The sequence below is a fragment of the Leptonychotes weddellii genome, chromosome 4 (assembly GCF_054177405.1).
Source record: "Leptonychotes weddellii isolate Sample4059 chromosome 4, ASM5417740v2, whole genome shotgun sequence".
Taxonomy (NCBI): domain Eukaryota; kingdom Metazoa; phylum Chordata; class Mammalia; order Carnivora; family Phocidae; genus Leptonychotes; species Leptonychotes weddellii.
This window is the reverse complement of record NC_138372.1, coordinates 132,608,875-132,624,322: the sequence shown is the minus strand read 5'-3', so window position 1 is coordinate 132,624,322 and position 15,448 is coordinate 132,608,875. Positions and strand designations below refer to the sequence as shown.

Here is a 15,448-nt window from a genome sequence, read left to right as displayed (position 1 = left end):
GAGGGAGAAGCAGACTCCCCGCCGAGCAGGGAGCCCAATGTGGGACTCGATCCCGGGACCCTGGGATCATGACCTGAGCCGAAGGCAGTCGCTCAACCAACTGAGCCACCCAGGCGCCCAATCATTTATCTTTTCTTAGAATTGTGAGGCAGTTTACCTACTCTCAAGTCACCTGTCATTTTAGGCTAAAGGTGTATCCATATGCTGTTTTTCATGTGATGACAGGAAAAAGAATGAGACTATGTGGTAAGATTATGAGGCACTGTTTTAATAGATTTTATTCCTACTTAGTGAAAGAAGCTTAAATCCCATGGAAGAATGAAGAGTTTCTGTTCTATTCCATCTATTCTATTCTATTCTATTCTATTCTATTCTATTCTATTCTATTCTATTCTATTCTATTCCATTCCATTCCATTCCATTCCATTCCATTCCATTCCATTCCATTCCATTCCATTTTATTCCATTTCTTCCTTCCACTCACGGATTCTTAAGCTTGCCAACAGCCTGGAAGAGGGAGACAGCTGCTGTGACCATTGCAGCTTTGCTGGTGGTTGGTAATGTCGCTTTGGACCCACATGGTTAGTGAATATTGGAAGAACTGTGGATGGGGAGGTCAAGTCAGAGTCATGACCCTGTGGACTTCTCAGGACTGCCAGGTGCCTCTGCTTGTCGTTCCATGAGCATCCTAGTTTAAGGTTGTTCGGAATGGTGAGAAGTCGGATCGGAAGAAAGATCAGCCACTTGTGTGCACAACGCTGGGCTCCTCCCCAGAGGGGAAATGTAAGACAAGGCGCACAGGTCGGGACACACATCCTGCCTTCAAGGCCAGGTGGTCATTGGACCTCTGGTTTCCTTCACTGGCAAGTTTACTGATGTTAAATTGAGTGTGCGGGGAGGACAAAAAGATTGGAAAGGGTGGCAGGCTGCTCAAATGGTAGATTCCAGTCACCTCAGGTGCCCCCACAGGTAGAGGCACCTCTCCTCTCCTCTCTAGGGAGAGTACCGCGGGGGGCATCATTCATAACTCACCGTTCCCTAATTGTCTGCTATTTTCTGGATAAGGAAATCAGTCTTTCTCTATGGTCTTTTATAGCATTTAGTTTATTTATTCTTATGAAACTTTTAGTCACTACTGTCAGTGCTCCTTTAACTTTTCAAAAGACAAAAACAAGTTTGAGGAAGGAAATAGAGCTCTTGTAGAAACCGTGATTTTCAGGGGCGCCTGGGTGGCTCAGATGGTTAAGCATCTGCCTTCGGCTCAGGTCATGATCCCAGGGTCCTGGGATCGAGTCCCGCATCAGGCTCTCTGCTCCGCGGCAAGCCTGCTTCTCCCTCTCCCTCTGCTCCTGCTCTTGCTCTCTCTCTCAAATAAATAAATAAATAAATAAATAAATAAATAAAATCTAAAAAAAAACCAAACCGTAATTTTCATAATTAAGCACTAGTGTAATTTGTTAGAGGCGTGGACTACCTGGTTGTAGGCTGGGGTGGAAACCCTAGCCCTGAATCACAACACCAGTGTCTCTGTAGGCAGGTTCCTTTACATCTCTGCTCTTTGGTGTCTTCATGTGTAAAATGTGGATAATCAGATCATCCTCTCAGTGTTGCTGTGAGGATTAAATGAGATAATAATTGTGAAGCTCCTGCCAGCACCTTTTCCTGCCTCCTTCAAAGTTAACCTTGGTTCTGTCAAGGAATAGAGTTAATTTTTTTCTGTTATTTAAGTATAATTTCTCTCTTTTGTGATGCATTTTCATCTTGGGAAATAGCTTTATTCAAGCAAGTTTCTCCCTCCCTCCCTCCTTCCATCCTACCTTCCCTCCTTCTTTTTTTTCCCCAAAATCCAGATACGTCTGTTTTTTTTTTTTTTAAGATTTTATTTATTTATTTATTTATTTATTTGAGAGAGAGACAGAGAGAGTGAGAGAGCATGAGCAGGGTGAGGGGCAGAGGGAGAGGCAGACTCCCCACTGAGCAGGGAGCCCAATGCGAAGCGGGACTGGATCCTGGGACTCCTAGATCATAACCTGAGCCAAAGGCAGATGCTTAACTGACTGAGCCACCAGGCACCCTCGTTCCTTCCTTCTTTCCCTCTTTCCTTCCAATACATTAGTCAAGGTAGCAGACACAAAGACAGTCTTTTCTAATTAGTCTAAAGACCAGATTAGTGATTATGTGACTATAGTAAACTAATCAAATTCTATGATAAATTTGTGAAAAACGTTCACTTTAACGTTGTTTTGTCTTTTAAAACAGAGTAGTGTACCTGAAAATTTATCTTCTACAAATACAGTGGAAGCATTATGTGAGAGACTAACACAGACTAATAGAGTGAGGTCTAAGAAAGGCCAGAGAAGAAGGAATCCTAACGAGTAAGCATTTTAATGGATGCACTGTTCCACTGAGATCAGAGAGTGGTTAGTAGAGAGAAGTAGGATGGCTGTAATTAGCGTTGGATGCTTAAAGCAAGGAGGTCTTATTTCATGGAGCAGGGAAAGCCATTCTTGCTGTGTAAATATCATCGCTTCTGTTGGAATAAACTGTACAGTGTCAGTCTCAGCTTGGTGATCACAGAACCTCATTCTTGGGACACTTCTGAACCAAGGAGTACTAAAGCTCTTGAGAGAGTGTGAACGGCAAGGTTAAAACCCTTGGCTTTATAGACTTACAGTGATACATTGGTGGGTTTTGTTAGGGAATAGATTTAATTGGTTTTTGGAGGGACTTCAGTTTAAATTTGGACTCTCCAAGCCAGGAGTGGGACCTTCATTTGGCTGTTCCTTATAAATAAACAGGTCCTCAGGGAAGCCATCTCCTAGTCAGAACCTATGGGGCAGGGAGCCCCTCATTGAAGGCATCGTTTCTTGTGGGTGAAGGGCAGGTGGCCATAGGATGCTACATTACAGTATTTTCTTAAACAGAGGAGATTAGCCTATGGTTTATACTCAGAAGTAACACAGTATTTTGGGGGCATATATTAGAATTAGTCACTTCATGGATTTTAATATGAGTGTGAAAAAAAAAAAAAGCTTTGTGCCATGCCGCAGCCTGTGACTTCCCCAGGCCATGTCCATGTGGGAAGTCTGACAGACACTGCTATGTCTGAAGGAGACGTTGTCTAATGGCACCCTTGAAGTCAGCAGTAGGCTGCAGGTGGTGGCAGGACTTGAGAAAATTGCTTTCTCTTTGGGATTTGGAAAGGAGATGCCAGGAAGGATAGGACCTGAGGCTTGGAAGGAATGAGGTGAGCTCAGAGGCATCCTAGACAAGTGTCTAGATTGTTGTGATTAATATGCTTCCCAACTCCTTTACAAAAACATTTCTGAAGATCCCTAAGGGAATTTATGTGAATCACATGGGGTTTTTAAAAAATATGCCTAATATACAGCATGGTGACTATAGTTAGCAATACTCTATTGAATATTTGAAAGTTGCTGAAGGGTAGATCTTAAAAGTTCTCATCATAAGAAAAAAAATGTAACTGTGTAGTGATGGATAATTAAATTTATTGTGGTAATGATTTTGTGCTGTGTATACATATATGAAATCATTATGTTGTACACCTAAAATTAAGACAGTGTTAATGTCAGTTATGTCTCAGAAAATATGCCTAATAAATTATCTTCCAACTCATAATATCATAGATGGATCAAGTCCACAAAACCTTTTAAGTGATCACTATAGCCTTATAGAAATAGTTGGATTCATAGAGAATTTTTGTTTTGAGATTTAATTAATATTTTTATGAATGTGTGTGATTAATTTCATTTCTTTCACAGTTTTTTTTTAAAGTAGGTTCCATGCTCACGAGGAGCCCAATGCAGGGCTTGAACTCATGACCCCGAGATCAAGACCCCAGCTGAGATCAAGAGTCAGACGCTTACCGGACTAAGCCACCCAGGCACACCTTTCACAGTTTGTTTTTTTTTACGGTGTGTGTGTGTGTGTGTGTGTTTTCATTTATGGAAATGGCCAAAGAACTTACTGAAAAACAGAGAGTACAGATGGCTTGGGTTTTAGTTCAGCTCTGACTCAGATCTTGTGACCGTGCGCAAGTCACTTCACTTCTCCCGTCCTCAGTTACTTCAGTTATAAAATGAGAGAACTGATACAGGTTCTTGGATTTGTATGGATATTTATAAAATAAGTGATGCTGCTTGTATGTGAATATGCTGTTAATGTGTCTAGACCATTGCTTATCTTTTCCACTCACCGTTACGAAGGGGATACTTACGTGGAGGAGTGGAATAGGAATGTGGAGAGGGGGTGAGGGGACAGGTAGTGCAGGAGAGGGAGCGTTGTGTGGATGCAGACGGTGGTGTGCCAGGAGCCGAGGAGTGTTACTAGCACAACTCTCTGCACCCGTGGTCCAAAAAATTAAAGCAAAAGAAGAGAGATTTGGACCAAGTGAGCAGTTCCTAATCTGTGTACTCACATCAGCTAGCAATATTGAAAAAACAATGTTGGGAATTGATAAATCATATTAGTAAGGATGTTAAAAATTTAGCGTGATGCATTACCTTCTTTTTATAAACAAAATGACATTCAAATATATAAAATACAGGGAGCATATATTACCCAAAAAGGAGACAGTTCCTTAAATTCAACAAATACATCTTTTGGGAGACTCATCCCATTGTCCTTATTTTTCCGATTTTTTCTTGGCTTGGTAAAAAAGGTATCTTGCATGGTCACAGGCCCTGCGGCTGGCATTTAGAAACCAGTGAGTGTAGTTTCTGAGAGAGAACTATCATGTGAGTGCTCTCCTAGGCTGATTTAAAATCCCGAGAGTCTAATGTGCAGTGGTGCTAGTAATTCAGGGACTGGAGGGGAGGAAGAGCTCCTTGCTGTTGCCTTCTTGGGACACCAGCCGAGCTGCTCTGTGTGTATGGAGGGAATGCGTGCATGAGCGCATGTGCCTTTGTAAACAGTGGGGAGCACTGAGATGGAACCTTTGCAACCCTGCTGGGATTATCATCTTTAGATCCAGTTTTACAATTAGAAGGGTATGAATATCATAAATAAACTGATGGTGATTTACCTTGCTTTTTTTATTTCGTTTCCTGGAGTTTTATGACTTGAGTTTTGTGAAAATCTTCATTATCAGTCGGCGGGTAGCCCACCCATCTAAGATTATTTGTAGAGTGTCTGAGAAATAATTTTTCCCCAAGGAAGTCCGGCATTGACATAGCACTGATTTAATTGTTAAACAATCCTGCTTATTTTTCCATAGGCTTTTGGCCACATTGTAACCTCCCGGTGTTCTGAGGGCGATCCCTAGCATTGTAGTAGTATTGTCTGTGTGAATCAGTCTACACTTGAGTGGGAGAGCCTGCTTTCAGGGGACTCAGTCTCCCCTTTGTGTTTGGGGGGATGATCACAACCAGAGAGTCATCTCCTTGGAGGCAGAAATAAGCGCATCCTTCTTTCTGCCCTGTCCTGATTCTCTAATCGTGAACGATCAATGTCCATCTAGAATGTGAGCTTCCTGCTACCGGAAGCCATGATTTCTTGTTGTAAAGTTGTAGTATGTATAGTGGCCTAATAATCAACATCCCTTGAGAAGAAACTAGAAAGCACCTTGGATTATTTTTGTTAGTACATGCGTGTCCTCTAAGCTCTGGCCTTTTTCTGCTCCATCCATTTGGCAGGCAAGGGGCCAAAGTTAGTCTTGGCCCAGAGGCACACCACAGTGGTAAGAGGGTGAGGGAGGGGTGTGTCTTCCCTTGTTTAAAGTCACACAAGGACCTTAAAGGACGTCTCTCTGATGTCTATACCGGGTTACTCTTTCCCTCTATGAGGGATGTTAAGTTCATTAAGTGGAAATTTTGTTGTCCTCAACTCCAACTGAATGTTGTATGTGATTGAATTTACTGTTTATGTTTTTTTCTTTTGGTGAAGAGAGGGCTCCTTAAAGATGGGAAAGCAAAGGAAAGGGGCCCGTGATACCCTGAAAAGGCAGCAGCCTAGGAAAAATGATGTGAGTGAGTTTGTTCAGCTTGCTTCCTGAACTCAGTCTCTTAGCCCGCCACTCTGTTCTGAGTTCTTGTTTTTGGACTTATCTTTCCTCAACCCCATTCATATCACCATCTTCCCCATCTGAACCAGTATTGGTGCAAGTCTCAACTCTGCTCTTTGAGCTTCTCCATGATTCCTCTTCACATGTAGTTACTGAGCAAGAAAAAGATATAAACCCCACCTTTGATGAGCATGGATTCTTGTGCAGGAGAGGGATGGATGGTGTAGGAGGAAGTTCTGGAGTCCGGGAAGGCTTTGCAAAGGAGGTGAAGCCCATCTTGAGGGAGTGGACTTCATCAGACAAAAGGGATTTCCAAGGAGAAGGAACTGTGTGAAGAGGGATGAAGGGGCACCAACTTGAGAGGTGGCATCAATTCAGAAGTTAGCTCAGGGTGACTTGAGGATGGGTGTTGGTAAGAGTGGCTGCAGGGAGGCTTGACAGGTGGGGAAGAGGCAGTGGCTGGAGCCAGGCCCCCTCACTGTGGATCTCACCCTCCCCAGCAGAGAGCCTCAGCACTGAGTGCACCTGCCTTGTGCCCTCTTGTTCCTTTTCCCAGCGGGGGGGAGCCCTAACTCATATTTTCCCCTCACTCGGAGTGTGCCATTTCCCCAGATCTTCCTGTCTCTTAAGGCACAGTTCTCATGCCACGTGCTCTAAAGAGACTTCTTGACTTCTTGGGCCTTCTGTGCAATGCCTTCTGTTTCTAAACTTCTTTTTAGTGGTAGAATTTACATAATATGAAATTGACCATTTTACCATTTCTAAGTGTACAGTTCTGTGGCATTAAGTACCTTCACGTTATTGGGCACCGTCACCACCATCCATCTCCAAAACGTTTTCATCTTCCCAAACTGATACTCTGTGCCCTTAAATACCAGCCCCGCCCCCCCTTTCCCATTTCCTCCAGCCCTGACAACCACCATTCTGTCTTCTGTCTGTGACTGATTACTTTAGGAACTAGAATCTTTCACTTAGCATAATACCTTCAAGTCTCATTCATGATGTAATATGTATCAGAATTTCCTTCCTTTCTAAGGCTAAATAATATCCTATTGTATGTATAAACCACCCTTCATTTATCCATTCATTCCTAGATGGACACTTGGGTTGTTTCTGCCTCTTGGCTGTTGTGAATAAGACTGCTGTGAACATGGGTGTACCAACATCAGCTTGAGTCCCTGAGTTCACTTCTTTGGGGGTGTTCCTTTACTTTGATTATTTATTTATTTGTTTGTTTGTTTTAGAGAGGGAGGAGGGAGGGGCAGAGGGAGAGGGAGAGAGAATCTCAAGCAGGCTCCATGCCCAGTGCGGAGGCCGACGTGGGGCTCAGTCTCCCAACCCTGAGATCATGACCTGAGCTGAAATCAAAAGTCGGATGCCTAACCGACTGAGCCACCCAGGCGCACCGGTGTTCCTCTACTTTTAAAAGGTTATTTTAGTCTGTGTTACACAATTTGGTATGAAATCATTTATTGTCTCCTTGATCGGCGATACTGTTTTATCATACTTTGGAACACCTCCTAAGGGTATGGAGTAGGTGCTTCATGTGTAGCAGCATCCTCGGCCCCTGACATTTCCTGGGTGCTTACCTTGTACTAAGCAACCCTCTGCCTGCTTTACATGCAGTCACACATTTCATTCTCAGAATAACCTCATGAGAAGAACACTTACTATCCCAGTTTTGCAGGTGAGGAAATGGAGGCACTGAGCATCTATGTATATAGAAGGGCAGATAGCAGATAGGAGGTATATATTATGAACTCTCACAGCAACTCAGACCAGCAGATTGTCTCATCTTCATTTATTCAGAAGAGAAAAGTATTGTTCTGAGCAATTAATTGGCATTCTTAATTGCATACAGTTACGAAGTAACAGAGTTCAAATGCCTTGTTTACTTGACTCCAATTCCCAGGTTCTTTCCACTGCAGTGTTATTTTATTTTTCTTTTCTATTCTATCCTATAATATCCTATCCTATCATTTTATTTTTAATCAGATTGCACATTCTTGAGAGGCAAAAACATCCTTCTGATTCTTTTCCCAGTACATAGTCAGTGATCACTACATAGTTGATTTCTCATCGTTAGGTTAATAAACAGATAAATGTATAGGATTCAAGGAAAGGACACAATAGTTTTGCGTAGAGGCTTGAGGAATTTGAGGACAAGGGAATGGGAAGAAATCATTTAAAACAGTACTTTCACAAAGAAATTAGTGCTCAGTAACCATTGTTTTTCTTCTGTATTTCTGTAATCTAGAAGTATGTCATAATACATGGAATGCACTGTTACATATGCTGCATCCCATGGGGAAAAAAAAAAACCCATTGATTATTCACAAGAGTTACACTACTCTCGTGAATTATTAAAATTTGCTAATGAGATGAGAAGCAGCCCCAAACTCCCATCAGACTGCTCTTTCTGCTCCTGCCATAGAGGGGCCTTTTCTGGAAGAGGGGAGAGCTTCGGGGGAGCCAGGCTGGGGTGGGGTGCTGGCTGACGGGGAGAGTCAGTGTGAGGATGGATGGCCCCGGGGGGAGGAGGGCACGCGTGAGTTGAGAAGTAGGATCCATCCATTATATAAAAATAAACAATAAGCAACTTTAGAATCGCGATGCTGTATTTCCTTCTGGGATTCAAATGACTACACAAACCACTTGAGCTTCATTTTTATGGTTTATGAAGCTCAAGGGAATTATATACTCGTAATTTATAGTTGCTGGTTCCACATAGTGTTTATGGCTCCGTATGCTATGTATGATGATATCGTGTGCATGCCTGTACATAGGATTTAATTAATGACCTAGAGATTATCCTTGGCCTGACTTATTGATGTCTGTGTGTTGGAAAATGTGTGCTTCCACGCTGAAAGATAAGAGCGGTTCAGGGCCAAGAACAGTAGCCTTGGAGTTTGGAGTGAAATTTCATGCCGCTTGCAGATTCAGTCTTTGGAATTCTGCATGTATTATGCACCTTTCCAGCTCATCCTCTAAGCTTTTGCAGTAAGTGAAGCAATTAAAAGTTAAATTAGATTCTGAGTCCCTCTGAATCAATTTCTTTCCTATATGTTTTGGAGAGTGCGAAGGACATAAAAGTTACAATTGATATTTTGGGGTTATTCTTTCTTTGAGAAGCAGTGAGTCTTCTCCATTTCCTGGAGTTGGGAGGGAGTCCTGCAGTGGACCCGTGCAAGCATGTCTTTTGGGATTCCGCATGTGAAGAGCAGAGGGAAAGTCAGGAATGCAGGTTGCAATTTTATTAACTTTTTTCTTTAGAGTAGCTCTTGCTAAAACTAGATTTTAGAGTGTTAAAGTGACTTAATTGGATTGACCTCATCAGCGGTTTTCAAACTTTTAAAAATCCGTAGATCTCTTTTTTAAAGAAGGAGCTGTGTAGAATCTGGCAGATGAAACAGGTACAAGAGTAGGTGCCCTAGTCCCTCTGGGTAGTTGAGAAGTGGTGTGGCCCAGTGGTTAAAGTATGAACTGTGGTGATAGACTGCTTGGGCTCAGGTCCCAAGTTTTCCCACTAACTGAGATGGGCAAGTTACCTAGCCTCCTTGTACCTCAGTTTCTCCACCTATAAAATGGGGATGATACGAATAAAAGCTGTCTCATGGAGTTGTTGTGAGGATTAAAGAAGGGAGTTGCTATGAGTTAAGTGCTCACTACTGTACTTGCATGTGATACCTCCTATCAGCTGCTGCTCGTATTATTGAACCTACCCAACAGCTCAGTGAAGCAGCTTGAACGCCTCTGAGTTATTCAGATATTTACTGTATACCTACTATGTGCCAGGCACAGGTCTAAGAGCTGGGGAGATGGTGGTGAAAAAAACAAAGTCTGCTTTTCTGGCTCTTAGATTCTGTTGTTCTAGCCCATGGGTTGGCAAACGTTTTCTGTAAGAGGCCAGACAGTCAGTGTTTTGGGCTCTGCAGCCCATCCTGTCTCTGTCATCACTGCTTAACCTTGCCATTGTAGCACCAAATAGATATAGATATAGATAGGGGTTCCTGGGTGGCTCAGTCAGTTAAGCGTCTGCCTTCAGCTCAGGTCATGATCCCAGGATCCTGGGATCGAGTCCCACATGGGGCTCCTTGCTCAGCGGAGAGCCTGCTTCTCCCTCTGCCTGCCGCTCTCCCTGCTTGTGCTCTCTGTCTCTCTCTCTCTCACAAATAAATAAAATCTTAAAAAAAAAAAAGATACAGATATAGATAATACGTAAATGAATGGGCATGGTTGTGTTCTAATAAAACTTTATTTACAAAAACAGGAAGTGGGCTGTATTTGGCATGAGGGCAGAGGTTTGCTTCCCCCTGTTCTAACCTAATCTCTCCTTTTATAAACTAGACAGTTGAGGGCCAGGTCACATAATAGTGGCAAAATCAAAACCAGAACATTGTTTCAGACATCCTATGCAATACTTTTTCCTTTTCACCGTGCTCTCTGGCATACTGGCTTTGTGAGGACCCATTCTTTTCCCTTCCTTTTATCAACTGCACAGTGAGTTGGGTAACAGTGGGGTGACTGAGAGTCTCACCAGTAGATCCCGTGATTTGTTTGCTTTTGTATCTGTCTTCAGAATGGTATATTTGCTCATTCAACAAATATTTATCAGGTGCCTACTATGTACTAGGCACTGTTATAAGACACAGTGGCTGCTGGTTAGCAAAGCAGACAAAGATCCCTGCTCTCTTGGAGCTTACCTTCTAGAGGGGAGGAGAGAGGAAACAACACACAAAATAAATGAATTATCAGATGAGCAGGAGGGTTGAAGGTATAGGAACAGGTCGCGGGGGTTCCGTAGGGTGGTCAGAGCAGGCCTCACCAAGAAGGGCAAATTTGAGCAAAGCCTTGAAGGGGATGAGAACGTTGGCCCAGGGAAACCAGAGCAGTAGCCTTTTGGGCAGAGGGAACTGCTGGAGCAGAGATGGGGGGCCATGTCAAAAGTGTTGAAAGGATGGCAAGTCGGCCACTGTGGCTGGAGAGGAGTGTATGGGGGGCGGGTAACAGGAGACAAGGTGGGGATGGCTGGGGGTGCTTGTGTGCGATGGACAGCCATGCAGCATTCTGAACAGAGGCATGCATTGCTCCAAAAGGACAGGCTCGCTCCCGTCGGCTCTTGGGGAGGGGAGATAGAAGCAGAGGCCGTTGCCTTGATCCAGACAAGAGGTGATGTTGACTCAGGCCACAGTAATAGTGATGGATTGAGGAAGTGAGAGAAGGTCAGATCCTGAATACATATTTTGAAGGTAGCATCAATAGGCATTTGTGATAGATTGAAGGTGGCCTGTGAAGAATGAGAGGAGTTAGGGACGACCCCCCCTTACAGTATTTATAGGATTCCTGGGCCAATCACACAGCGCAAGAACTTTATTTTGTAGATGAGAGAACTGAGGTACAAAGAGGAGTGACTTGTCCAGGTCCCAGCAACAAGCAAGTGGTGGCCCTCCATCTGGGGGGCACGGCTCTATCCCTCTTTTCTATTCTCCATCATTTATCTTCTTGGGTTAATCTTCCTGCTTCCCTGACCATAGAGCGAGGTGCCCCTCTACTCTTTGTGATGTATCCTGTTTTTACCTACCCCGCCATGAGACTTTTCTCTCTGTTTTCTAACGTCCTGCTTACTGTCTGTCTCTACTTGGCTCTTTGAGGGTTCCTAGCATAGTGTTTCACACATAGGAGGTGCTTTATTAATGCTGTATGAAGATAAAACATTTTTCAAACGGTCTTCTCCTAATTTACAGCCATTCTAAAATCTTGTTCTTTTATAGTTTTCTTTCTTTCATTGACTTTCTCTTATGTGTTTTCTTTATTTTTTTCCTTATAGAACCTCTATTTGGATTTGCTTTATGTTTTCTATTTTAAGAGTTTCCCTAGAGCTTGTCACTTTGAAGGGAAAAGTCCTTTGATTTTCATTTTAAATTACATCCCTTAAACAGTAACACATCAGGTAGTAAGGCATTTGATACTTTAAATCTCTCTTTTTACTTTCTTTGGTTCCTCAACAGGTCTCTCGGGGGGGAATACAAGTTCAGAGTGTCTTGAAATCCTGCCAGTAATGTGGTACAGTTGTCGCGGTGTGTATAATACTTGAATGCGTGAAGTGCAGTTGGATAATGCAGGGATTCCCCATGCCCAGAGTGTAATGCATCTGCCTCAACTCGGTCCTCTCTCCTGCCATTATTCTTAGTCAAGCATGTGCTTATAAAAAACCCCAGGTGTCAACAATGTCGGCAACCATGCCCTGACTAAATCTTCTGCGGCTGTAGGTGCATCTGCTGGAAGCATCTTCCAGAACTGTTAGTTGCTGAAATTGCAAATTCACATAACCCTTTGCTTTTAACCAAATTATTGCTCCAAGTCCTGCAAGATATAAACAAGGAAAAGAAAAAAAAAATCAGGTGAGTGTATATAATGGGTAAAATATCTATTAAATACTGGAACCTGAAAGATATTTTTATTCTTTTGTGTATTTTTTTGAGGGATATGTGAGTCTTCTTTTTGTTGTCTCAGTAAAGACTGTGAATAAGCAATAGATTATTGGTTCCGTATTTTTGGTTTTATGACCCATTGTTTATAGTCTCATTCTTTTGAAAACAATGATAAAATGGTAGCTAAAATTTATAGCCTGGCATCATGCTGAGTATTCTACATGCATTCTTTAATTCCTGTAGCAACCCAGCACCATACATCTGAGGTAGATGCTATTATTATTCTTATTACTCCCATTTTACAGATGAGGAATGAAGTTAAGTAACTGGCCCCATGACAGTATCTGTAGAGCCCAGGACATACTTGTTACCACAAATGGTATTTGCATATCTACAGGCTCTGTGATATTGTACTGGCTTATGTTCATTTTTTCCTTATAAATATTTTAAATTATGATCATTTGGAGAATATAGACTATATCTCAGTAAGCTTTAAGGTTAATTTGTGTTTCATTTGGTATATGATATTTTATGAAAATTCCCAACATTTATATAGCATTGTAGCATTTACGAAATGCTTTTACAAATAATTTCTCCTTTAATTTTAGTGCTCTGTAGACACTCCCCCTATTTTCCTAGTGTCATAGACACACGGATCATTTTAAATGTGAAGAAAATCTTCCGTGTACTTCCTGTCCCCTCTTAACTTCCCCCATCCCTCACCTCTCCCCACCTCTATTGCTTTACAATATTCAAAGCAATTTCGTATCTATTACTCCACTTACCCTTCAAGCCAGTCATCTGAGGTAGACGTTATTCTTCCCATTTTGCTGTTGAAGAAGTTGAGCACGAGACAAGTGATTTGACCAGAGATGAAGAGAAGGGAAGTCGGAGAGATTCGAAGTGTGGGCAAGACTTGACCCAGCATCGCTGGCTTTGGAGACGAGGGAGGTCACGGCCAGGGAATATGGGCAGCCTTGAGACGCTGAGGCAAGGAAACAGGGACCTGAGCTCTGCCAACAACTGGAATGAGCCTGGAAATGTGTTCTCCCCTTGCGCCTCCAGAGAGGAATGCAGCCCTGCCAACACCTTCATCCTGCCACGTGCAACACTTCGCAAAGAACCTGCTGAGCCCTGCTGTGCCTGGACTCCTGGCTCATGGAAATCATGAGGTAATACATTGGTTGTTTTCAGCTGCTGAATCTGGGGTAATCTGTGGCAGTGGCAATAGAATACACATTCAGTCACAAAAGTTGTTTAGCGGTGATTCAGGTGATTCCCAGTTCCATACTGTCCTCACTGGTTGCCCAGGACAGCACTCAGCACTGTGGTCTCTAGGGGTGGGAGGTCCGTCAGCCCCAGGCGTGCACAAGAGGATCCATTCAAGTGAAGAAAGAAAACTCAGCTTTTAATCTTCTAGTTTTGCAAAGGTTTTATAGTATAATTAGTGTATTAGTATGGCAGAATAGTTATCGTTCGCATATAGTGTGTTGCCTGCCCAGTTATTTTTTACTGACGGGGTTGCATGATCAAAAAGATTGCATGATAGGTTGCCTGTCATGTGGAACAGTGACCTAGTGGACAGCAGAAGGTGGAGTCCGTCCGCTCTAGTGGAAAGCTCACTAGTGTGTTTGGAGTTGGAACCATCAATTTTATTTTCATCTATGAAGGTAATTAGCCCAGTGACTTTGGCTAAACCACTTAACCTCTGGCTTACATTTCCTCATGGAATCTGAGTTAGGCATCCTGGATGCTCCTTGAGCTTTCTTTGAGAATATGGAGATGCTGCCTTGACACCCAAATCATCTCTGAACTCTCATCTCTTGAACCATGTCTTTGTTCTGATTGAGAGAAGAAGAGAGAAACAAACTACCCCCCAAAAAAAACCCAGAACAAAAAAAAACCCCAAACCTCCAAAAAACAAACAAACAAAAAACCAGGTTTTACAGAGATGGCTGGTTGTTTGGACTAATGGATCATGATGTTTGACTGAATTGATTTAATATAGTGAGCTACTTCTGAGCAGGTATTTTTCTGATTCATTTTTAAAAGTCTTCCAAACCTCTCATCTGGTACTTTGCACCAGATTAATAATAAGATCTTGCGGAATGAATGGGTAGACTTAAAATGGTAAAATGAAAGCATTAAGGTTAAAAAGAAGTGTTAAGGTTAAAAGGAAGCATTAACAGCATAAATTACAGTGATATCTCTTATTTAAGAGATAAATAACTCTTCCGGATAAGTGACTACTTTCATTAGACCACAGGATCTCAAGGGGACTCTGGCAGTACAATTGATTGTTTCTAGGGGTATTCAAAAAAACTCTCAGATTAATCTAGCTGTATGTATACTGTACCTTTTATGCTCCAGATGTCGTTCTAAGTACTTTCTGTATATTAACTCATTTAATGCTCACAATAACCACATTGGTTTGGTACTGATATTACTCCCTTATTACAAGTAGGTAAAGCAAAGCACAGAGAGGTTAAATAACCTCCCCCAGGTCGCATAGCTAATAATCATCTGGGCAGGGATCCAAACCCAGCAGGCTGGCTTCAAGGTCTTTGCCTCTCAGCACTATGCTCTGTTGTCTCTCCATGATAAGAGGTGGGGAAGCAGGCTTAGGAGGACTCTTCTGATTCCTTCGAGCATAAGCATTTCTCATTTAAATCTCTGACTCACCAGGAATAATCAGGACCACCTCCCCTCCTCAAGGACTCTGAGAATGGGACCAGAATAGGAAAGCCCACAGTGGGGTGTTCAGTGTTGCCACAGAGAGGACTAGAGGGGGGATCTTGGCACAAGGAGCCTTCTGGCCTTGGGAAAATTGAACTTTCTGAGTCCTGGTTTTCTCATATTATCAACATGGAACTGACAGTACCTCCTGGATAAGGCTCTTGCTAGGATTAAGTGAAATAATGGGGATAAAGCGTAATGTTTCAGGCACAGAATGTAGCAGGTGCTTAATAAATCTTTGTTGAACTGCACTGCATCC

General features: G+C 42.6%; 1 long non-coding RNA gene across 1 annotated transcript in view; it reads left to right on the top strand.

Moving 5' to 3' along the window:
- The window catches only part of LOC115944782 (uncharacterized), a 157,916-nt gene that overhangs the window by 6,055 nt on the left and 136,413 nt on the right, over positions 1-15,448 (top strand). Inside the window, exon 2 of the long non-coding RNA XR_014144293.1 lies at positions 1,931-13,625. This is a non-coding gene — a long non-coding RNA (uncharacterized LOC115944782). The remainder of the gene's footprint in view (positions 1-1,930; positions 13,626-15,448) is intronic.